This window comes from Giraffa tippelskirchi, chromosome 4, assembly GCF_054371585.1.
Source record: "Giraffa tippelskirchi isolate mGirTip1 chromosome 4, T2T-mGirTip1v1.2.pri, whole genome shotgun sequence".
Taxonomy (NCBI): domain Eukaryota; kingdom Metazoa; phylum Chordata; class Mammalia; order Artiodactyla; family Giraffidae; genus Giraffa; species Giraffa tippelskirchi.
In genome coordinates this window covers 52938629-52964793 of record NC_137278.1, presented here as the reverse complement: position 1 = coordinate 52964793, position 26165 = coordinate 52938629, and the positions used below count along the sequence as shown (strand labels likewise).

Here is a 26165-nt window from a genome sequence, read left to right as displayed (position 1 = left end):
GTTTCTTCTCTTGTATGTCGGTTGCTGCTGCTGCTGCTAAGTTGCTTCAGTCATGTCCGACTCTGTGCGACCCTATGGACAGCGGCCCACCAGGCTCCTCCGTCCACAGGATTCTCTAGGCAAGAATACTGGAGTGGGTTGCCATTTCTGTCTCCAGTATGTAGGTTGAACTGAGTGAAATTACTGCTTTTTTGTTGGTCCCAAAGCTTCAAATGTAGGTGGATTGTTTCTTGGGGCTGCTGTGTCAAAGCATCACAGATTGTCTGGCTTAAAAAACAGTTTTGGAGGCGAGAAGTGCAAGCATGAGGGGTCAGCAGGGTTGGCTGCTGCTGAGGGTTGAATGTGTGTGCTCAGCCGTGTCCGACTCTTTGTGACCTCAGGGGCTGCAGCCTGCTGGGCTTCTCTCTCCATGGGATTTCCCAGGCTAGAATACTGGAGTGGATTGCCATTTCCTTGTCCAAGAGATCTTCCTGACCCAGGGATTGATCCCATGTCTCCTGCATTGACACGTGGATTCTTTACCACTGAGCCACCAGGGAAGCCGCTGAGGGTTGAGAGGAGACTCTATTCCAGGGAGAATCTCTCCTCAGCTTTTGTTTTTGTTAGTTCATTTGTTTTTAATGATTACTTAAAGCATTTTTATTTATGTATTTGGCTGTGCTGGATCTCAGTTGTGGCACACGAGATCTTTGATCTTTGTTGCAGCATGTGAAGTCTTAGCTGCAGCATGTGGGATCTAGTTCCCTGACCAGGGATTGAACCCGGGTCCCCTGCCTTGGGAGCTTGGAGTCTTAGCCATTGGACAACCAGGGAAGTCCCACTTCTGGGGGTTTGCTGGCAATCTTTGGCTTTTAAATGCGCCACCGAAATCTCTGCCTTTGTCTTCACATGGTGATCTCCCCATGTGTGTCTCTGAGTCCAAATTTCCTCTTTTCATAAGGATACCAGTCACAAGGTTATTTCCCAGGATCACACTGATGTCCATATAAAGACAGTTGGGTATGCAGCCCAAGCGTCATGTTCTTTGGTGATGTTCAGTTCTCTCAGTTATCTGGTATCCTTATGAAAAGCTCATGCTATTCTATTTCACAAATAAAATTAAGTGTAGCTTCAAACTTGTGTTAGAAAGAAATTAAATATTAATGGGACAACCCTGCCATCTCTCTAAGTTCTTAGAATAACTTCATTTCTTGACAAGACCTGGTTCTCAGTGTATTCTTGCCCTCATTTCTTGTTCTCTTATAGGCTGCTTCTGTTGAACCCGGCTCTCCTTCTGCCAGTTTGGGGAATCCTGTAACCTTGCTGCTGGCACTGTTAATTGTTTGGCCAATATTCATTCCCTCTTCTTACCACCAGTGTGGGATGATCTGACTGCTTGGGATGACCATGTGCCCAGCCCTAAGTCGTGTAGACTAGGTCGTGTGACCTCGTTCTGATGTAAATAAAGATGCTATGAGAGCTTCAGGGAAGCTTTTGTTTTACTGTTTAAAACAGCAGATGGCGCTTCTGTCATTTCCTCCCTTATTCTTGCCTTGAAGGTGGGCATGATACTTCAGAGTTTGGACTGCCACAATTTGAACATATGAAGGGCTCTCTTTTTACATTCATCTTTTAGAAACAGGCAAGGGACATGAAGGACCAATTTATTGAAGCTGAGTTGTTTAAAAATCTTTGGTCTGATGGTGACCACAATTAGTTAAAGTGTTAGGTAGCTAGTCAGACATGAATGAGTCCTGCTCCATCCTGGATGGTTAGTCTTTCCCTCCCACACTGGATGATCAGAACACACCCCGAGATCCTCCCTTTTGTGGTCAAGAACCACCACTAAGTTTCCAGCCTTATCAGGACCAAGCAAGATAAATCCACCAGCCCAGGTTGGTGCAGGTGCACTAAGACCTAAAAGGTGACTCAAGGTAACCCAAGGTTCATTATGCTGTATTTGTAATAAATTAGCATTGTGATTCCCTCCTCTCCCCACCCCCTAACCTATGAATTTTGCTTCAGTGCTTATGGGTAAGTGCTTGAGCATTAGGAGAAGAGTTATATAACCTAAAGCTGTCAATCAACTTGTCTGTCAAGTAATGCATGACAGAAGGAGGGACCACCACTCTAAAAAACACAACCCTATCGCACTGCAGGGCCACTTCTAGTTTCCAGGCAGCCCACTCTCATCCTTTTTGTTAATAAAACTCTTCTTCTTTTGTTAATAAAACTCTTGCTACTTAAAACTGCTCTACACCTCTTGACTGAATACTTTCCCTCAAGCAGGGCTAGAACTGAGGAAATCACCCTTCTGCCTCTGACAAAAGTTTTGTGGGGAGTGTGAAGATCTGTTCAGAAGTTCTCCTATGTTCAGAAAGGGAGTTTAGTGCCCAGACAATAGAACTTGAGGTTCAGAACACTTGGGTTTGGGCTGTGACTGTGCTATATATCAGCTGCGTGAAACGCGACAAGTTGGCTTGAAAGCTTAGTTTACTCATCTGTACAGTATGAAAATGATGTTGCTTGGCATCTAAATTGAATTGTGCAGAAAAACAATTGGGATAGTTTTCACTAAAATAATGATAAGACTCTTCTATCTAGCCATTAACTGTTAGGACAGAAAGAATTATTTTGCAGATGTGGAAAGCTACAGAACTGAATAACAATAGCTAACATGCATTGCGAGGTTATTTTGTATCAGTTACAGTTTTTGTCCTCATTACACATGAAGGGATTTAATCATCACAACTACAGTATGAAGTGGGTGCCATTTAGGCTTCATTGTAGAAAGGAGGAAACTCAGACATGGGGGGATGGGGCTAATCCTCTTAAAAATCTCTCCTTTTGCACAAGACCCAAGCCAGCTGTCATTCTCTCCCAGAACACTCACCCCAAGTCTATTTTCTCCACTTCCCTCTGTTATCAGAGAAAGGAATTTCTCTCTTTATTTATGTTCTTCTTTTCTCTGGGGCTCTGAATCCCTTCCCTCTGTACCTAATAAAACCCTCACTATCCTGAATCCTCACTCACTCCATACTATCCCCAAGTCCCCATATTTATATGGTTAGTTTCTTACCTATTCAGAAATTTATGAGACCATTAAAAATAGGGAAGTGCTTGATTCTGCTATTTTTAATCTGCCTCCTGTTTGTGCTCATTCCTTTTTCTATCAAATCATACTGAAATCCTATATACATCTAGTCTGTAACTAGACTTAATTAATGCTTTTTCTTAACTCCTGCAATCTGGCTTCTAATCTTTGCTGTCCAAGCTCAGTATGGAAGCAAATCTCCTTGGCAATCTCCCCAAATTTCCTTCCCTTGCAAGAATAGCAACCTGTTTTATCTTCATTTCTTACCCTTATCCACCTGTATCAGACTTCTGATGGCACCTGTTGTCCTGACTCAAATCACATGGTCCTGGGCTTTCTTTCTAATCTGTACCTTCTTTGTTTGATACAATCACCTCCTCTTCCTGAATAACTTAAGTAACTCTTTATCTCATTATGTTTTATTTTATTTTGAGAAATGACCACTACTCAAAACCATATTTTATATTTATTTCTATTTTCTGTCTGACATTGATTGTTTTCTTTCTTCAGCTTGTCTATCTCTTTGGACATTATTTCTATAAGAGGCACACTGGGAGGTTAGAAGGCAAAATAATCCAGCTGCTTCTGTGTTTATATCTGGAAAGTGAGTAGTATTTGGATCAACCCTTTTTATTTATTTATTTTTAATTGAAGGATAATTGCTTTACAGTAAGGATCAAATCTTTTTGATCTTTGAAGAGTAATGTGAGAGCCTCTTTGCATGTTTTTCCTATTGTAACACAGAAGAAACCTGACTCCATATGTCATCTATTCTTTTTAAAAAATGTATTTATTTGGCTCCAATGGGTCTTAGTTATGGCATGAGGGATCTTCCATCTTCGTTGTTTCATGTGAGATCTTTTAGCTGTTGCACACGGACTCTTGTTGCAGTATGTGGGATCTAGTTATCGGAGTAGGGATAGAACCCATGTCCCCTGCATTGGAAGTGCAGAGTCTTAGCCAGTGGACCACCTGTAGCTGGATCTATTCCTTTAGGCCTAACCCATGTGTTCTGTTGCCTGTGCTCAGTCATGCTGACCCTGCACCTTTTGTAAAATAATGTTGCCTGTAGCCTGAAGTATGCATGATAGCTCATTCTCAAGGCTCTGATCTTTAAAGGTATAATGCTTTCCCTTCATAGAGAGATTAAAAAGTTGTAAAATGGAAAATAATATTTATGTTGTTTGAGGTTTATAAAAGCATTGTGACCAGACTTATATGGACAGCTGTAAGAACAAAGGATTCCTGCACCAAGAATTTTGCCACAACCAGCCACACTCCCTCCCCTTTTAGTATAAAAGAAGTCTGAGTTCTAATTTAGGTAAGATGGTCCCTTGGGCCACTAGGCCACCATTCTCTCAGTCTGCTGGCTTTCCAAATAGAGTTGCTATCTCTTGCTCCAACAACTAGTCTTGTGATTTATGGGCCTGTGTAGTGAGCAGTATGAGCTTGGACTCAGTAACACTATCACTACTAGTGATTCTGGGGGTGACAGAGAGAACACAGAGAGTGTGGGGGGAGAAATAGACCAATAAAGTGGAAATGAATGAAGACGCCAATATCGAGAATTCTTTTTTAACTGAGCCTGAGCCAGACCAAAGCTGGAAGAAGAAAAGGTTTTCAATTGAGTAAAAGAATCAGTGTGGATTGGAGTCAAGAGGCTATTGCAACAGGGCAGGTGAGTGATGGCAGGTGAGAAATGAGAGAGGATTAGACTTTGGCTATAGCTGGTGCTGCCAAGTCACTTCAGTCATGTCTGACTCTGTGCGACCTCATGGACAGCAGCCCAACAGGCTCCTCTGTCCCTGGGATTCTCCAGGCAAGAATACTGGAGTGGGTTGCCATTTCCTTCTCCAATGCATGCATGCATGCTAAGTCGCTTCAGTTGTGTCCCACCCTGTGCCACCCCATGGACAGCAGCCCACCAGGCTCCTCTGTCCACGGAATTCTCTAGGCAAGAGTACTGGAGTGGGTTGGCTATGGAGGAGATAAGAAATGGCCAATTCTGGTTCTATTTAGAAGGTAGAGCAAATAAAATTTGTGGTTGTGTTGGATGTAGTGGTTAAGAGGTTACCTTCTGTTTTGGGACCTGAGCAATTTGTCAAATGCAGATGTCGTTTACTAACAGAAAGACAGAAGCAGATTTGGTGGTAAATCAAAACTTGGTTTTAGATGTGGTGTTTGAAATGCCTTTTGTGTATTCTAGGGGATGTAGAAAAGACTTTCAAGAAATTCTGGCCAGAAAGGTTATCACAGTCCCTAGATTTCAAACCTCTTTCTTGATGTTAACTTTTGAATGTATAAAAAGTTCTATAAACCAAGTAAAATAAGTGGTGGCAAAGGTTGTCTGGCAAGACTTCCTGCATCCATCACACAGGATTTTTCCTGTACTAATTTCCTAATTAAAGATGGCAAATGGTTTCATGTTGCCTGCCAAACTAAAAAAATAGACTTCATTAACAATGTCACTTTCCATGGGTGGAAAAATAATAAATCAATATGATTTACTAGAAAAGATTTAATAGAAGTACATTTTCATCACTGATTCTAATAAAATAATACAAAGGTCTGATCAGTATTGATGATATCATTTTGAATTTGTTTTACGATGTAAAGCTATTCTGGTCCTTTGGGAGCAAAGTAAAGTTATTTCTGACTAGATACAATTTGTAGTAGAGAAAAGACATCAAGAAAAATTAGTTACTGGAAAGAAGAGTCAAATACAAAATTAAATTCTTTAAAAGTCATGGAAAATATTAGGTTATAATTTTGGAATATTCAGATAACACAACCTCAACTTTCAGATAATACAGCAAGTACCTGTCTTGATGTCACTCTGCAGTGACTGGTAACATTCTGATAGTTCAAATTTTGGTCTTTAACTGCATTTTAGCTTAGTTTAAATTCATGAATGTATGTAAGAGTTATTTTGGTCTTTACTTTTCAAAACTTGAAAAAATAGAATTTACAGCTTTAAAAATAAATTCACCTTTCAAAAATGGTTAATCTTTGAAGTCGACAAACATTTATTAGGCATCTACTATATGTCGGACTCTGTGTTAAATACTGAGTACACACAGGTGATGAGAACCATCAAGGTCAAGTCTTTGTGGAGATTACATGATTATTTTGAGCTCAAATATAAAGATATAAAGCAAATCTCTTTATAATTTGAACTGCTTATAAGTTTTTGTAATTTATTTGTTTTATGTGTTTTAAATATTGGGAAATAACTTCTCATGTTCATTTATATTTCTCTTGCCGATAGACCTATGCTTTAAAACGTATTTCTGTAGAAAATACTATACAATAAATTGCATGAATTACTGGTAGTCATCAAAAAGAACACAAATAACAAATGTTAGTGAGGATGTGGAGAAAAAGTAACCCTCATACACTCTTGGTGGGAATGAAATTTGGTGCAACCACTGTAGAAAACAATATTGCGGTTTCTCAAAAAACTAAAAGTAGAACTTCCATATGACCAAGCAATTCTACTCCTGGGTATATAGCTGAACAAAACAAAAACACTAATTCAAACATATACCTGCACCCCAATGTTCATAGCAGCATTATTTACAATTGTCAAGACGTGGAAGCAGCCTGAGTCCATCAACAGATGAATAAGGTGTGATATATATTCACAATGGAACTATTCAGTCATCAAATAATTAAATTTTTCCATTTGCAACAACATGGATGGACTTGAAGGGTATTATGCTAAGTGAAATGTCAGACAGAGAAAGATAAATACTGTATGATATTACTTATATGTGGAATCTAAAAATTACAACAAACTAGTGAATATAACAAAAAAGAAGCAGACTCACTGATATAGAGAATAAGCTAGTGGTTACCAGTGGGGAGACGGAAGTGGGGATGGGCAATATAGGGATAAGGGATTAAGAGGTACAAACTATTTGGTATAAAATTAGCTAAAAAGGTATATTGTACAACCAGGAGGATATAGCCACTATTTTATAATATCTATAAGTGGAGTATAACCTTTAAAAATTGTGAATCACTCTTCTGTACATCTTATATAAAGATGTAAAAATTTATATAATATTGTAACATCAACTATACCTCAATAAAATATTTACATTGAACAAAAAACATATATACAAGTGATAGAAAATGTAAACTGTACAAATTGGTGAATCATCTTGTCACCAAAACACAAAACTTTACTCTCCTGCTTCAGGAATAAGAAAGAAAATTTTAATTATGCAGTAACTTTTAAAATCAAATGTTATATATACAATATGTTTAATACAAAGACTTGTATTTGTTTTTACTTTAAGTGAAAAACTAGCAGGAGAAACTAAGAAAATTTCAGTTATTTACAAATGTTCACAAATAAAAATATTGCTTTAAAAATTAACTGTCTAAAAGCTAAGAAAATATTTAAAAAATAGAACAGTGAAAAAATAAAATGTCTTTTTATAGAAAATAGTGTGCAATGAATTGATTTAAAGCATACAATACATGACAATTTATTTCTGCAAAATACCAGTCTGCAATTCACAATATTTCAATCATGTATATCTTCCTTCTCTCTTTTTTACCTACTAAACTTTAAAATGCAACTGGACAGTCAGTGCAATTTTCAAGAAATCAAATGAAGTTCATTTTAGTTCCTGTTAACAGAATTTGAGAGTGGCAAGAAAGTCATTCAAGAAACCAGTATTAAATCAAATATTCACAACTCTCAAGCTCAGAATCAAATGACAGCACTCAAACCAAATGGAACATTTTTGATTGGGTTTTAAAAATCCTTTTAGTGAAACAGAAGAATAACACATGTGATAGATTTGAAAACTACACAGAATCAGATTTCCAAACAAGTTGAGCATTCAGTTACGTACTGAGTCACTAGGATTACGCTTAAGCAAGGTATACAGCATGCATTCATGTATTGTAGAACATCCCAGGGTGGTCAGATATCATTATAGTCATTGACATTGTCATCTGATTCATTACACCATCTTATCATACTCCCCACAGAAAAACTAAGACAAGTACATCATAATAAGAGTGGAAATCCAAGTTAATAAAAAATCATACTCTTAAAATTTATTTTTTTCTAAAAATGTAATTGGAATGTCAAATGAGATTATTAAAGTAAAATATTAACTTAAAAAATCTTTACTGTAGTAGCATTAACAAATGATCCCTAATGCATAGATAGATACACGCACCTTACACCATACACCTATAGATACACACACACTTACTGTTCCTACTTGATAGGAAATTAACCCTGAATATTCATTGGAAGGATTGCTGCTGAAGCTGAAGCTCCAATACTTTGGCCACCTGATGCAAAGAGCTGACTCATTGGAAAAGACCCTGATGTTGGGAAAAATTGAAGATAAAAGAAGTAGGGGCTGGCAGAGAATGAGATGGTTAGATAGCATCACTGACTCAATGGACCTGAGTTTGAACAAATTCCATGAGATAGTGAAGGACAGGGAAGCCTGGCATGCTGCAGTCCATGGGATTGCAGAGTCAGACACAACTTAACAGCTGAACAACAACAAGAAGAAGATACATGTGCTTCCATATGCTTATGTTCATGTGTTTTTATTTCTCCTCAGGATGAATTTCTGATGATGAATAAGAAATTTATTCTGGGGGGATTTTCTAGTGTATTAGAGAATAATTTCTATTTCTCTGGGCTTCCAGCTGCTATAACCTGGGCCATCTTATTTAGTTAGAATGCATAAGTGGTTCTTTAGAACCCAGAGGCTGAATCATTAATTCCTTTCCGAGGATGAAGGCTAAGCTACAACATCTACAGGTGATGTTGGCTCATAGTTCAGGAATTAGACTATCACACTTGGATTCTGGAGCCCTCATTAGGCACTCCGTTCTATTACTACCTCAATATGTGAAACCCAAGCTTCCCCAGACTTCATTCACTTTTGAGGATAAAATTAGATTATACCAATGGTCAAATTTCACTCTCTCCTCACCTACATAATAAAGGATCTCATATTCCTAAAAGAAATCCCTCTCTTAAGGGCATCTCATGTACATTTGACAATGGTCTTGGTGCTCTTCCCTTTGTAATCCCCTCCAGATTATATTCATGGGTGCCTGTAGGACCCATGAACTCAAATGAATGGTACTTTCCACCTTGGTTACCTGTAAGTCTATGTTTTGTTTGTCAAGTGAAATTCTCTGAATTCAGTGGATTTTCATGTCAGGAGAGATCTCTCATTGCAGATGCTTGTACTTAATACAATAATGTGTCTCTGGCAAAGCCAAGCCAAATGCAATGCCAAGCTCCATTTTCTTTTACAGGTGTGGTTGAGGCTGGTATGGGTGCACCAGCCAGCAGCAGAAGGACAAATCATTCATCACTGAATACCTGGAACCAAATAATAAGGTAAGAGACATTCAGAAACCTCTGCTGGGGGCTTTTGATGAGAAGCCATGTGTATCTGTCAATTTTTTTGTCTGTGATTCTATCATGCAAAAAATCATGGCCAGACTCAGTGCTGGGGTCTAAAGGCTAGACTCACACTTTTGAAAGGAAAGGTAGTTAAAGAATTCTCTGATGACCCAGTGGTTAAGAATTCACCTGCTAATGTAGGGGACATAGGTTTGATCCCTGGCCCAGGAAGATCCCACATACCGTAGGGAACTAAGCCCATGCAAGACGACTACAGAGCCTGTGCTCTAGAGCCCAAGTGCTGCAGCTGCTGAGACTGAGTGCTACAACTATGGAAGCCTGAACACCTGGAACTCATGCTCTGCAATAAGAGAAGCCACTACAATGAGAAGCCCTCACACCACAACTAGAGAAAGCCTGTGCACAACATCATAGATCCAGCACAACAATAAATAAATAAATAAAAATTAGAAAAAAAGAAAGGTAGTTAAATGCAGAGGATGAGATGGTTAGATAGCATCACCGACTCAATGGACAGAGTCTGAGAAAACTCCAAGAGAGAGTGAAGGACAGGGAAGCCTGGCGTGCTGCAGTCCATGGGGTCACAAAGAGTTGGATATGACTTAGTGACTGAATGATGACAACAAAATTAAATGTAATATCAGTATATAGGCCCATTATTATTTTAATTGAAATAAACATTCAGGCCAAGACTGAACTTCTACTTACATCTAGGCCAAGGCAGAATGGCTGAGTTTGCCTCAGCCTCCTAACCACTCTGCCTAAGGAGGATTAGGTTCTAGCAGGTAAAGCCCAGGTGTGGGTTGGTTTGTGCAGTGAAGGGAACTTGATTTTCTTGTCTTCTTTCTGAGCTGAGATTTTAGAGTCCAAGACTGTCTGTAGATTTTTGCAGTGTCCTGAAGGCTTCCTTGAGTACACCCATCACCAACCCTGGCCACTTAGCCTTCTTGGAATTTTCCATAGTCAATGACTGTCAATCCTGGCTGCTTATAATAATCATCTGAGGAATTAAAAAAAAATGCCTGTGTCTCAACCTTAAATCCTTGGATATGTAGGGTCCATATCTACATTTTTATCAATGCCTGGATAGTTCTCATGTAATGCCAGAGTTGAAAAGTAGCCCAGAGAGATGAATTGTGAACCTTGATTGCATATTATTATTACTTTACCTTTAGGAATCCTCATTTAATTGATGTTGGGTGTGATCTTTATTTTTCTCCATTAGGACCCTTTATCACAGGTATGCTTTTTTAAAGAAATATATTATTTATTTATTTTTGGCTGTGCTGGTCTTCATTGCTGGGCTTTCTCTAGTTGCAGCGAGCAGGGGCTGCTCTTGTAGAGCACAGGCTCTGGAGCGTGTGGGCTTCAGTAGTTGTATCATACTGGCTTAGTTGCTCCTCAGCATATGGGATCTTCCTGGGCCAAGGATGGAACCTGTGTCCCCTGCATTGGCAAGAGGATACTTAACTTCTGGCCACCAAGGAAGTCCTCGTGTTACACTTTATTTTGTAATAGGTGTCTTCAAATGTTTTAAAAAGTTCTCAGTTGATTGCATTGTTTCATTGTAGAGCCAGTCTTGAGAATAACTGCTCCAGAGCTCACAAACGTAAAGGAGGTTGTCTGTGAGTGTTGGGACCCTTATAGCTGCCCAGTTTGAATGTACTTTCCTTTTTATGAACTCCTTCAAATGACAGCTTCATTAACTAGTCTAAAGACAGGAAGATGCTGACCACTGTCTTGTCTTGGGTACTTGGCAGACATCACTCCCTCCCTAACAGATCTAATTGGAATTCTACATAAATCATATTAGGTGGCCCCACCCCGGGGCAGATGTGGATCATTATGGATGCTTAATTTTGGGAGGATCATTATGGATTCAGGAGATAAGCCTTGGCCAGTTCCCGTGTTCAGGGTAATCTCTTGTCCCTGGAATGAACTCACTACATCACATACTCTATAGCCAGCCAAGAGTGTTTTAAAACTAGACTTATTGAGTGCTCAGAGTCTTATAACCTCTGAAGTGGACCAAGTACTAAGATTGTAGGGAGTTTGTTCTCCATTTCTGTGCTCAAGGAGTTTGTTCTCCATTTCTGTGGACATTTGAATTCTTTTTCTATATTGGGGTATGTGGGGAAAGGACTGACGGAAGTGCTTGCTTCTCCAAAAGGAACCACAATATTTTAGGTATTCACCATGGCCACATCATGTCAGTTCCTTAACAAATGATAAGTGGTACCTCCATGAGAATCTTTTGAATGATAAACTTACTGGAACTCTTACTTGGATTGATAATGAAAAAATAAGCAAACCAAAGTGGACTTCCCTGGTAGCTCAGACAGTGAAGAATCTACCTGCACTGCAGGAGACCTGGGTTCAATCCCTGGGTCAGGAAGATCCCCTGGAGAAGGGAATGGCAACCCACTCCAATATTCTTGCCTGGAGAATTCCATGGACAAAGGCCTGGTGGGCTGCAATTCATGGGGTCACAAAGAGTAGAACAGGGCTGAGCGTCTAACACTTTCACTAACACTAAAAGTAGTATATAAATTCCAGGCTCCATCCAAAAGTAAGAGTAATATTAAGATTCCAAGGAAGAATGTGGATATGGTTAAAATGGCCTTCCTATAGCTCCCAACTTGGCCAAATGATCTCTGGGGGTGATGAGTTATCATCTTCTGCTTCAAGCACTAACACTCCCCACCCCACCCCCATCATCCCCCAAATGGATGTCTTACACTTCTCTGCAGAACTTCGTCACGCTGTTTTTAGGGCCAGACAACCATTTGTTTGAAAACTCCATGTCTCAGGCAGCACCTAAAACTTATGCCACGCTACTTCCTTTTACTTTAGATATATTGACATCTAAATGACACTTCTGTCTAGAGTCACAACAGGTTCTATGCCACTTGGACTGCAGGAAATTTACTTAGAAATTTAGTATTCATCTACAACCAGAAAAAAGTATCAAAAGTTTCAAGAAGAATTCAAGACTTAAATGTGCTCTGATATGACCAACATGTGTGTGCAATGATGCATTAGAAATTACTGAGCCTGAAGGCCAGTGTCTTTGTCCTGCCCCCACTTTTGACAACTTACAACTTTCCCACCACGAGCAAAGGGAAGATGAAAGGCAGCTGACTATGAAACATGGAACACACACAGACTTTCATGCTGTGTTCAATGCCGCTCCCACAGCTAAGCTGTGATTAGCTTAACTCCCAACATAAATCCATTGGTATCCTTTAACAGTCAAAAACCACTAAGTGAACTTGCTACATGGCTGACTATTGCTTGGTTTTCCAAATTATGAGAAACTACTGTTGATAATTAATGTTACCAACCAAAAGCTTTCAAACTCTAGGAGAGGAGTAGGAAAACTAAAAGAAGGATGGAAATGGTGATGGGGTAGAAGTAGAGGGGCTCCCAAATACCTGGCAAACAAGGGGAAGGTTATTTGAACAGTGGTTAAAAGATGAATCACGTGATCTTTGTCCCACAAACCTTCACTCCTTGGGTTTCCTCTTTCACAACAGACCATCTCAGGAACGAGTAACATTATCTTTTATTTTCTTTTATTTCAGTGACACTGAAATTTAGTGCCCCGTTGACTTAGGGACCAGTCTTAGATCTCTTTAGACCTAAGAGCTCAAGATTTCTCTTATAATCCGTTAGCTTCTGAAATATTTAATGCAGTGGTAAATTTCTCATCACATCATCTCATACTGTGGACATTTCTCTCCAGTCTTTTTCTGACCAGTATATTTTTCTCTTAAGACCGTTTTCTCCCATGTTACTCATTAGATCTGTAAAATGGGAAGCCCCTCATTTGTGAAGGAATTCTTTGTACATGCTTACTTAATTTTCCTATCCAGAACCTTCTTTCTAATAACCTCTGCTCATTAAGAAATATTTGCATCTGCATCTTCCTACTCACCCTTTTGGGTCAAAACATAAATAAGACCAGACTCATTCATTCTACCCAGCAGTGAAAATCAACAAAAATCCTACCAAACCCCTCCCACATTGCCTCAAATTGCTTGCAGCTAGAGTCAATCATTTTTCCTACCCTGTTCTTCCAGCTAAAAACCTAAAATCTGTTGAAGACACACATTCCTATAGGATCTCCAAATGGTGTATATGCAGGCTTGCCTTCTTTTCCTGCCATAATCCAACCCATAGCCCAGATGCTCTGGTGATGCATCTTGGTCCTACTTAGTTTTTTATAATAATGCATCTTGACAGGCAATTTCTATTTGCTTTCTTCCCATTATGACTCCCATTTTACCAGAATTCCCCAAGGCTAAAATCCATAATCTTAAAAGAGGTGGTGGTTTAGTTGCTCAGTCATGTCTGACTCTTGCAACCCCATGGATTGTAGCCCACCAGGCTTCTCTGTCCATGGGATTCTCCGGGCAAGAATACTGGAGTAGCTTTCCATTTCCTTCTCCAATGTCAAAAGTGATCTAGATTATATTAGGTTTCCTGGAAACTCTGTTTTTGTCCAATAAGTTTGTGACCTAGTGTAACCTATCCCTGAGAAGCCTGGGCTTCCCAGGTAGCTCAATGGAACCCACCTGCCAGTGCAGGAGATACAGGAGACTTGGGTTCGATTCCTGGGTCAGGAAGATCCCCTAGAGGAGGAAGTGGCAACCCACTCCAGTATTCTTGCCTGGGAAATCTCATGGACAGAGGAGCCTGGAGGGCTACACAGTCTGGGGGTCCCAAAAAGTCAGCTATGACAGCAACTGAACACATACTCCTATAAGCCTGCAAATAAGATACCTTCATATTGCTTGCTTCTCTAGCGCACAAGGCTATACAAACCTCTGATGAACAACTGTAGTTAGGTCAAGGTTGTGCTGAGTTGTAATTTAGGAGATGGTAACTCAGCAGGATAAAATCATTTCTCCTCCTCCCGTTTGGAAGCTGTCCTCGCTTGTGTAACCTTATGGTGGACACTCCATACAACTTTTTATGTACAGGGTCTGGTGGGGAGTGGATGCAATAATGTGCTTCAGTGACCATGTTTCTATCACATCCAACTAAAACAGATGATTCATAACGTTTTCAAGCAACACTCCCTTTCACTTTGATCAAAATGTAATTCATTTTGGAATGTTTGCTTTCTCTCTCCTGGTCATAGTCCTCTCACTCATTGTCTCACATTAAACCTAGTTTATTCGTTTTTATGGTTCAAAAGAACCAGAGCCTTATGATTATTTTCAAGTTAACTGAAAGTGTTAGTCGCTCAGTTGTGTCTGATGCTTTGTGACCCCACAGACTGTAGCTCGCCGGGCTCCTCTGTCCATGGGATTTCCCAGGCAAGAATATTGGAGTGGGTTGCTCTTCCCTTCTCCACAGGATATTCCTGACCCAGGGATCGAATCCAGGTCTCCAGCATTGCAGGCAGATTCTTTACTGTTTGAGGACTTCCCTGGTGGCTCAGAGGTTAAAGCGTCTGCCTCCAACGCGGGAGACCCGGGTTTGATCCCTGGGTCAGGAAGATCCCCTGGAGAAGGAAATGGCAACCCACTCCAGTATTCTTGCCTGGAGAATCCCATGGACGGAGGAGCCTGGTAGGCTGCAGTCCATGGAGTCACAAAGAGTCGGACACGACTGAGCGACTTCACTTTCACTTTCACTTTCTTTACCATTTGAGCCACCAGGGAAGCCATATATGATTAAATCTCATGAGGGCTCAAAGACACCCCATCTACACAAAAGACCTCATCTTTTGTGTAGATGGGTCTTGTCCAAGACTACCAGGGAAAGATGGTCCCCAAATGAGGCAGGAAGAAGTTTCTCTTTGCCTTCTTATGCTCTGCCCAGGGGACCAAATTCTCCTAAACCCCCAACCTAGGGAGGTAGGTTTTATTTTTATAAGTCTTTGTTTTGGCATTACTGATTATGCACAGTTGTGGAATCAATATGGATTTTCCCTTTGGAAAACAGCAATCTTGAATGGTACTTTGTCTTTTATATTTCTACTGAAACTGACATGAAGTCTATTGTCCACCCAGGAGCCTTTGATGAGGTTACACATAGCCTCTGGCTAATGCTTTGGCTGATGTTGCATCAAAACCAGCAACCATTTGCCCTTCCCAGGACATGCCTTTGTTTTTCTCCCCACTTTTGTAATAATTCTCTTGGGTACTTCCTGCTCTCCCAGACTCCTCATCTTCAGAGATGTCATTGCTACCTGTACTACCATAAAGGGCCATGTTCTTCTTATGGAATCCATAATCTCATGGTATGAAAATGCTACTCCAGGGACATAATCCAGACTGATCATGTTGGCACCTCCCTGTTAAGAAAGAATGGCCTCCTCTAATGGCCACTGTTGAAGTCCCCTGTGCATATCAGTAAGAAATTGCTCTGGTGGTGGTTAGTTTTGGCATCATTTTCTTGCTTGGTCTAGTATGATCTATTAAAGAAGGTGAAGGGGATTTGAAAAAATAGCCATTACAGAGTGAAGAGGGTTTGCTTCTCCAAACAAGTAAAACATTCAGGTGTTGGGTCTATATTAGTCTACTAGTGAAACAGGAGGGAAGACGGCAGCCAAAACTTTTAAATTAATCATATGGCAATAGGACATGGTTAGAACCAACTAGGTCCAAGATGGGGAAAGATTCAACTTCCAGTAGAATCATTATATGATTCTTGAGCCTCACTGTATGCTCATTGTAACATATTATCATATCAAATGACACAAACACCAGTGCCATGACAGTTATGAGACTAACCATAAAAGGCCAAAAAGTGGGTGGTGGCCCTATTCCTGGAGATCTCCATACTTCCCCCAAAGTAATTAGAATAATCCTCCCACTCATTAGCCTATGAAATTACCCAGCCCGTAAAAACTAACCACACCATATTTCAAGGCTCTCTCACTTTCTGAGATGGCCCACACTCTGTCTGTGGAGTGTGTTTCTCTCTAAATAAATTCAATTCTTATCTACTTCATTCTCCTAATTCTTTCGTGATGAAGCAAGAACCTCAAATTCACCGGGAACAAAACTTGTTTACTGTCATATTTATGTTAACACTGAATATTTATATAATGTAAATTATGAGATATGTATCAGGTCAGTGGGGAAATGGGCATGCGCTTAGTTAGGAAAAGAGGCAGTAATGTAAAAGAAAACTAATATAGGAAATTAATAAACAATGATGAAAAAGGAAACCTCAAAAATTCCTAACATAATCATTACTTAGTAAAATGCAAGAAAATACCAAAATACTCATCTGAATATTTTACACTAAGAGTAATTGCCAATAAGGAGCAGGGAATGGTAGGTAGGGGGCTACAGGGGGAGGTTGGTGAGGCAGGACAAAAGGCTGTTTTTGTAAAACAAAACAAACTTGTAGAACTATTCAACTTTCTAAATTATGTCTATTAGTAACTGACAAAATTAGATTAAATTCTGAAAAGAAGTGATAATAAAAAGAATGAGTTTTTTTCTTCTATCAGATTGGAAAAGCTTTAATATATTAATGATTTTTCCAAAGGGACGTTTGAAACTACATATGAAAATTTTATGCTAAGGAGATCCAATCGATCCATCCTAAAAGAGATCAATCCTGGGTGTTCATTGGAAGGACTGATGTTGAAGCTGAAAATCCAATACTTTTGCCACCTCATGGGAAGAGTTGACTCATTGGAAAAGACTCTAATGCTGGGTAGGATTGGGGGCGGGAGAAGAGGACGACAGAGGATGAGATGGTTGGATGGCATCACCAACTTGATGGACATGGGTTTGGGTAGACTCCGGGAGTTGGTGATGGACAGAGAGGCCTGGCGTGCTGCAATTCATGGGGTTGCAAAGAGTCGGACACGACTGAGCAACTGAACTGAACTGATATGCTCTTGTGGTTAGAACCTCTGGTTCTAGAAATTGACCCCCAAAGAGTTCAGTGTTACTTTGAATGTATAGTCAAACCTGTTCTATGATAAATATCCATGTCAGCTGCCATTTTTGAGCTTTTATGTATACATGGCACTTATAAATGGCATCTAATTTAACCCAAATGACAGCACAATTATTTAGATATCATCAGTCAGTTCAGTTGCTCAGTAGTGTCCGACTCTTTGCGACCCCGTGGACTGTAGTGTGCCAGGCTTCCCTGTCCATCACCAACTCCTGGAGCCTACTCAAACTCATGTCCATCGTGTCAGTGATGCCATCCAACCATCTCATCCTCTGTTGAGAGGATATCATAGACCCACTTTTACATACAAGGAAATAGCTCTCTCTTTTTCTTGTTCCTCTTTTTCTCTGTTTTCTCTCCTCTTTCTTCCATCTCACTCCTCATTTGGCTCCTTCTCTCCTTCTCTTCCTCTATGATAGGAACTTCCTGTTTAGCAGGCAGTCTTCCATTCATTCAACATATATGATTGGATTCAGTTCAAGGGATGGTAGGGGAGATGAAAACTCTCTTGTCCACAGAATATGTTCTGTAAGGTAGCTTTTTTTTGTTTGTTTGTTAAGAAAGACTGTATTTTGTCCTCCTGTTTTTCTCAGTTGGTGAGAACTGAAGGTGGAGGACAGCAGATGACAACAACAAATCTCCAAAAAGTCCATGTTGAAGAAAATCTTATCAATGAATAAAATTGTAGCCTAAAAATGTTAGGTACAGCAAGGAAACTTGCCAGATTGGAAAACTTGATGTGACCTCTTAACTGTATAATGAAATAGATATTCTAGTTGAAAAAAAGGGGCCCAAGGCAGAAATAATTTCAACAGCAGCAAGTTTGTTTATCACTAAATCTCAAGTGAGCCTCTAGTGCCAGAGTTTCATCTGTTTTGCTTTTATCCACTAAAAAATCTACATGTTCTTTAAAAAGTAGCTAATTCACATGCTTTGGCAGGAAAATTCAGGGTAGGTCTAGAATATCTCCTTTCTAGAAAGCAAGAATGTGATCAAAGTGTCATTCCCCTAGTCAAACAACATCAGGAGCATATTTAGATGTATTTAGTTAGCTGAGCAGGGAAGAACACACAAGGAGAATCTTGGGTGTGTAGGTAAAAAAGAGATGAGAGAGGCTATTATATGATTTGTGCTTATGCTGAATGGTTTTATGGAGAGGTTGAGGAAGCAAGTACCAACTCTGAATTGAATAATGTCAAGTAGCCAGAAGTTCAGCAACTGAGTATCCCAGTAATCCTTTTTCAGAAGGCAGGAGGATTGAAGCTAGACTCGGGATGTCATTGGTAAGAAAGCAAAAATTTCAGAGAGCTTTTCTGCTCTATCCACTTGACCATGTTTTTAGAAATTGCCTGTCATAGCTTGACAGCCAGCAGGACTGATTTTCACTTTTACAAGAATATTCAGTTCAGTTAAGTTCAGTTGCCCAGTCATGTCAGAATCTTTGCAACCCCATGGACTGCAGCACGCCAGTCTTCCCTGTCCATCACCAACTCCCGGAGCTAACTCAAACTCATGTCCATTGAGTCGGTGATGCCATCCAACCATCTCATCCTCTGTCGTCCCCTTCTCCTTCCACCTTCAATCTTTTCCAGCATCAGGGTCTTTTCCAATGAGTCAGCTGTTCGCATCAGGTGGCCAAAGTATTGGCGTTTCAGCTTCAGCATCAGTCCTTCCAATGGATGCTCAGGACTGATCTCCTTTAGGATGGACTGGTTGGATCTCCTTGCTGTCCAAGGGGCTCTCAAGAGTCTTCTCTGACATCGCACTGCAGAAGCATTAATTCTTCAGCGCTCAGCTTTCTTTATAGTCCAACTTTCACATCCATACATGACTACTGGAAAAAATTTAGCTTTGACTAGATGGACCTTTCTTGGCAAAGTCATGTCTCTGCTTCTTAATATGCTATCTAGGTTGGTCATAACTTTTCTTCCAAGAAATAAGGATCTTTTAATTTCATGGATGCAGCCACCATCTGCAGTGATTTTGGAGCCCCCCAAAATAAAGTCTCTCACTGTTTCCACTGTTTCCCCATCTATTTGCCATGAAGTCATGGGACCAGACACCATGTTCTTAGTTTTCGGAATGTTGAGTTTTAAGCCAACTTTTTCACTCTCCGCTTTCACCTTCATCAAGAGACTCTTCAGTTCTTCTTTGCTTTCTGCCATAAGGGTGGTGTCATCTGCATATCTGAGGTTATCGATATTTCTCCTGGCAATCTTGATTCCAGCTTGTGCTTCCTCCAGCCTGGTGTTTCTCATGATGTACTCTGCATATAAGTTAAATAAGCAGGGGGACAATATACAGCCTTGACACACTCCTTTTCCTATTTGGAACCAGTCTGTTGTTCCATGTTCAGTTCTAACTGTTGCTTCTTGACCTGCATACAGATTTCTCAAGAGGCAGGTCAGGTGGTCTGGTATTCCCCCCTAAGAATTTTCCACAGTTTGTTGTGATCCATACAGTAAAGGCTTTGGAGTAGTCAATAAAGCAGAAGTAGATATTTTTGTGAAACTCTCTTGCTTTTTTGATGATCCAGCAGGTGTTGGCAATTTGATCTCTGGTTCCTCTGCCTTTTCTAAACCCAACTTGAACATCTGGAAGTTCACAGATCACATAATGCTTAAGCCTGGCTTGGAGAATTTTGAGCATTACTTTGCTAGTGTGTCAGATGAGTGCAAATGTGTGGTTGTTTGAGCATTCTTTGGCATTGTCTTGCTTTGGGATTGGAATCAAAACTGACCTTTTCCAGTCCTGTGGCCGCTGCTGAGTTTTCCAAATTTGCTGGCATATTGAATGCAGTACTTTCACAGCATCATCTTTTAGGATTTGAAATAGCTCAAATGGAATTCCATCACCTCAACTAGCTTTGTTTGTAGTGACGCTTCCTAAGGCCCAGTAGACTTTGCATTCAGAATGTCTGCCTATAGGTGAGTGATCACACCATCGTGATTATCTTGATTATGAAGATCTTTTTTGTATTGTTATTTTGTGTATTCTTGCTACTTCTTAATATCTTCTACTTCTGTTAGGTCCATACCATTTCTGTCCTTTGTTGTGCCTGTCTTTGCATGAAATGTTCCCTTGGTATCTCTAATTTTCTTGAAGAGATCTCTAGTCTTTCCCATTCTGTTGTTTTCCTCTATTTCTTTGTGTTTATCACTGAGGAAGGGTTTCTTATCTCTCCTTGCTATTCTGTGAAACTCTGCATTCTAATGGGTATATCTTTCCTTTTCTCCTTTGCCTTTCACTTCTCTTCTTTTCACAGTTATTTGTAAGGCCTCCTCAGACAATCATTTTGCCTTTTTGTATTTCTTTTTCTTGGGGATGGTCTTGATCACTGCCTCCTGTACAAGGTCACAAATCTCTGTCCATAGTTCTCTAGGAAATCTGTCTATCAGTTCTAATCTCTTGAATCTATTTGTCACTTCCACTGTATAATCATAAGGGATTTGATTTAGGTCATACCTGAATGGTCTAATGGTTTTCTCTACTTTCTTCAATTTAAGTCTGAATTTGGCAATAAGGAGGTTATGATCTGAGCCACAGTCAGATCCCAGTCTTGTTTTTGCTGACTATATAGAGCTTTTCCATCTTTGGCTGCAAAAAATACAATCAATCTGATTATATTATATTATAACATTACATATAATATATTATATTATAACATTATATTATAATATTATAATGGTGGTGTGATATTATATTATAATGAGATTATATTATATTACAATGACCCTCTGGTGATTTCCATGTATAGAGTCTTCTCTTGTGTTGTTGGAAAAGGGTGTTTGCTAAAAATATTCCAGGTAGCACTTAAAGAATAAAGGAAATAGCTTTAAGGCACTCCTACTGGTTAAGCTCAGACAACTTGAGCATGAAAAAGACACTGATAATTATTATCATTAAGGCTATGAGGTCATTAAAATACTCAAAATGAAAATTAATATAAGGTACACAAAGGTAGCTATAATAAGAAGATAAATATGATAGAATATATTTAATTCTTGGGCTTCCCAGGTGGTCCTAGTGGTAAAGAACCCACCTGCCAATGCAGAAGACACAAGAGATGCAGGTTTGATTCCTGAGTTGGGAAGGTTGGGATCCCTGGAGGAGGGCATCGCAACCCACTCCAGTATTCTGGCCTGGAGAATCCCATGGACAGAGGAGCCTGGTGGGCTATAGTCCATGGGGTCTCAAAGAGTCAGACATGACTGAAGCTACTTAGTGAGCATGCATGTTTAATTCGTATTGGTTATATAAGTTTTCAGTGAATACCCACAAACAGACATTTAATACCTTCATGTTAAGAAAAGTTATCCATCCAAGAATTCAGTTCAGTTCAGTTCAGTTCAGTCTCTCAGTCGTGTCCAACTCTTTGAGACCCCATGAATTGCAGCACGCCAGGCCTCCCTGTTCATCACCAACTCCCGGAGTCCACTCAAATCCATGTCCATCGAGTCGGTGATGCCATCCAACCATCTCATCCTCTGTCGTCCACTTCTCCTCCCGCCCCCAATCCTACCCAGCATTAGGGTCTTTTCCAATGAGTCAACCCTTCGCATGAGGTGGCCAAAGTATTGGAGTTTCAGCTTCAACATCAGTCTTTCCAATGAACACCCAGGACTGATCTCCTTTAGGATGGACTGGTTCAACCTCCTTGCAGCCCAAGGGACTCTCAAGAGTCTTTTACAACACCACAGTTCAAAAGCATCAATTCTTGGGCACTCAGCTTTCTTCACCGTCCAACTCTCACATCCATACATGACCACTGGAAAAACCATAGCCTTGACTAGACAGACTTTTGTTGGCAAAATAATGTCTCTGCTTTTAAATATGCTATCTAGGTTGGCCATAACCTTCCTTCCAAGGAGTTAGCATCTTCCAATTTCATGGCTGCAATCACCATCAGCAGTGATTTTGGAGCCCCCAAAAATAAAGTCTGACACTGTTTCCACTGTTTCCCCATCTATTTCCCATGAAGTGATGGGACCAGATGCCATGATCTTAGTTTTCTGAACGTTGAGCTTTAAGCCAACTTTTTCACTCTCCTCTTTCACTTTCATCAAGAGGCTCTTTAGTTCTTCTTCACTTTCTGCCATAAGGGTGGTGTCATCCGCATATCTGAGGTTATTGATATTTCTCCCAGCAATCTTGATTCCAGCTTGTGTTTCTTCCAGCCCAGCGTTTCTCATGATGTTCTCTGCATATAAGTTAAATAAGCAGGGGGACAATATACAGCCTTGATGTACTCCTTTTCCTATTTCGAACCAGTCTGTTGTTCCATGTCCAGTTCTAAATGTTGCTTCCTGACCTGCATACAGGTTTCTCAAGAGACAGATCAGATGGTCTGGTATTCCCATCTCTTTCAGAATTTTCCACAGTTTATTGTGATCCACACAGTCAAAGGCTTTGGCATAGTCAATAAAGCAGAAATAGATGTTTTTCTGGAACTCTCTTGCTTTTTCAATGATCCAGCGGATATTGGCAATCTGATCTCTGGTTCCTCTGCCTTTTCTAAAACCAGCTTGAACATCTGGAAGTTCACGGTTCACGTAATGCTGAAGCCTGGCTTGGAGAATTTTGAGCATTACTTTGCTAGTGTGTAAGATGTGTGCAATTGTGCGGCAGTTTGAGCATTCTTTGGCATTGCCTTTCTTTGGGATTGGAATGAAAACTGACCTTTTCCAGTCCTGTGGCCACTGCTGAGTTTTCCACATTTGCTGGCATATCGAGTGCAACACTTTCACAGCATCACTTTTGAGGATTTGAAATAGCTCAACTGGAATTCCATCACCTCCACTAGCTTTGTTCGTAGTGATGCTTTCTAAGGCCCACTTGACTTCACATTCCAGGATGTCTGGCTCTAGGTGAGTGATCACACCATTGTGATTATCTGGGTCATGAAGATCCTTTTTGTACAGTTCTTCTGTGTATTCTTGCTACCTCTTCTTAATATCTTCTGCTTCTGTTAGGTCCATATCATTTCTGTCCTTTATCGAGCCTATCTTTGCATGAAATGTTCCTTTGGTATCTCTCATTTTCTTGAAGAGATCTCTAGTCTTTCCCTATCTGTTGTTTTCCTCTATTTCTTTGCACTGATTGCTGAGGAAGGCTTTCTTATCTCTCCTTGCTATTCTTTGGAACTCTGCATTGAGATGGGAATATCTTTCCTTTTCTCCTTTGCTTTTCACTTCTCTTCTCTTCTCAGCTATCTGTAAGGCCTCCTCAGACAGCCATTTTGCTTTTTTGCATTTCTTTTCCATGGGGATTTTCTTGATCCCTGTCTCCTGTACAATGTCACTAACCTCTGTCCATAGTTCATCAGGCACTCTGTCTATCAGATCTAATCCTTTAAAGCTATTTGTCACTTCTACTGTATACTCATAAGGGATTTGATCTAGGTCATACCTGAATGGACTAGTGGTTTTCCCTACTTTCTTCAATTTAGGTCTGAATTTGGCGGTAAGCAGTTCATGATCTGAGAATTAAGTAACATTATTTCTGGAAAAGCAACATGTTTTAAAACTTTAAAACCTGTCTGGAAGATATGCTTTCAGAGATGCTGTTGGAGATGGACATAGCAACCCACTCCAGAATTCTTGCCTGGAGGATCCCATGGACAGCGGAATCTAGCGGGCTACAGTCCATAGGGTTGCAAGATTAAGACACAACTTAGCAACTAAACCACCACCATCAGGGGTGCTGTGGGGTGACCATGGCTATAGAGGCTTGAAGCAAGATCTCAGCTCCCCACCCAGGGGTTGAACCTGGAACTACAGAGCTGCCCTGATTCTTGTCCCTTTGGAAAGGAATATCAACAGAGACAGAAAATAATAAAGTAGGTAGAGTGTTTATTAAGCGGTGAATATGTGTGGATAGACACATGTGCAGGCTTAGTAAGAGAGAGAGAGCAATGCATTTTAATCCACCTTCGGGATGGGTTAAGTCACTTATATGATGACAGTTCTTCCAGGTCTTTGTTTTCCTTTGGCCAATCATCTTGCTTTGTTCTTTGACTCAGGGCCCTCCCCTTTGTATGCCTGCATCCTTTAGCCAAGATGGATTTCAGTGCAAGGTCCCTGGGAAGTTAGCAAAACTTATTATCGCCTGGTGTTCTCTCCCTTTCAATACCTGAGGAGCCTTTCTGATGTATGTAGCCAAGGTCTCCCTGACCCCAAGAATGAGAATATGTCACCTCTTGATCTTTTACCCAAGCAGGGTTTAGTCCCTCCGCATCCCTACTATTACTGTTATCTTAACATGTACACAAGAGAAAAAGTCCAGCTATTTACCCCTTTCCTGTTGTTACTTCTATTTGAAGTATAAATAAGATGCTGGTTGTAAACATCTAGTCTGGAGCTCATCTATCACCTGCCTCAGGTAGAGACTTAAAAGTCTCATAGTGTAACTGTCGCTAAGTTGTGTAAGACTGTTTGCAACTTCATAGAGTTGCAAAACCAGTCTTGTCTGTCCTCTATTATTATAAAAAGAGACTCAGACTAATGTCCCAAGGCTTGGTTTTAAATCACTGTGGTCTACCCAGTTAGGACTCATTGCTAACCAAAATCTGTTAGTTACAAAATTTCAGAACCTTGCATCTCAACTGCAATAAGATGGTAATCTTTTTCTTTTGTGACTGGTAAACTATGTCAGCACTGAGAAAACTTTGTAAGACATAAAAAATAAAAATTCTAGGAAGGAAGAAACATAAGAATATATGATAAAATTAGAATTTATTTTGACTCCAGCACCTTTGTAACTAGTTTAAAGAATCATAAAAATTATTTAAATTTGTTTATTTTTTCATTTTGTTAGACTTTTCAGAAAATATGAAATACTAAAATCACAATTTTAATTAAATTATTTCTAACATCTTATTATATTAGTTTGTAACCAGTTAATAAGTTTGGGAAAATCGAATTTGTTAGATCCAAATCCAGATATTAGTTGCAAAAGTTACATGTGAAAATTTAGACTAGTGACTGCTTACTGCTTGAAAAGAATGTTAGTTTTTAACTGAAGTTATACAATTAACAAATGAGACGTTAGTAATAGTAGTGAATCCTCCTCTTTATGTCCAGGGTTTTCTAAGACATCAGAGTCTACTAACACAGCAGAGTTAAGGAGAGAACTGAAATGCAAGGTTTGAAGAGAATTCTTTCATTGTCTTTTCAGATGTTTCCAGAACAAATGTTCTTCTCTGAGAGCAGCCCATCACCTGCATCTCCTGAGAACCTTGTGATTCTATGGTCTTGGCCATAAATAGGTTAGAGAAGATGACATTTGTTTCTCTTGGTTGTTCCCTATTGGTCACAAAATGATACCCCCAGAATCAAGTGGGAAGAACAGAGGAGAGCGACCAGAAAGATGCTGCCCCGAGTCTTCCATGGAAGAACACAGGTCTGGGTCTACTGAGTCAGTTAGGATTTCCCCTGCCCAATTATGGCTTTTTAACATACAGAAGTCATACACTGCAGTGCCCTGAAATTCCCAATCCCAACACGTGTTCCCAGCAGACATCCCTACTTGCCAACTGAGGGACAAGACTGCTACCACTTAATGTCTCTTTGGCTAGAAATGTAAGGGAGGCTGGGAAAGCAAGAATTTAAGTGAGTTATTGCTTCTCCGAGAAAACTTGGGCCATTTAATAAGGAAGATAAGAAAAATGGATATTGGATGACAAATAGCTGTATTGGCCACAGGAGTGATCAATTTTCTAAACCAGTATAATCTTGTGAT

General features: G+C 40.0%; 1 long non-coding RNA gene across 1 annotated transcript in view; it reads left to right on the top strand.

Annotated features, from left to right (window-relative positions):
* LOC145547405 (uncharacterized) overlaps nucleotides 1-26165 on the top strand; it is an 84677-nt gene that overhangs the window by 29334 nt on the left and 29178 nt on the right. The window contains exon 3 of the long non-coding RNA XR_014083812.1: nucleotides 9383-9467. This is a non-coding gene — a long non-coding RNA (uncharacterized LOC145547405). The remainder of the gene's footprint in view (nucleotides 1-9382; nucleotides 9468-26165) is intronic.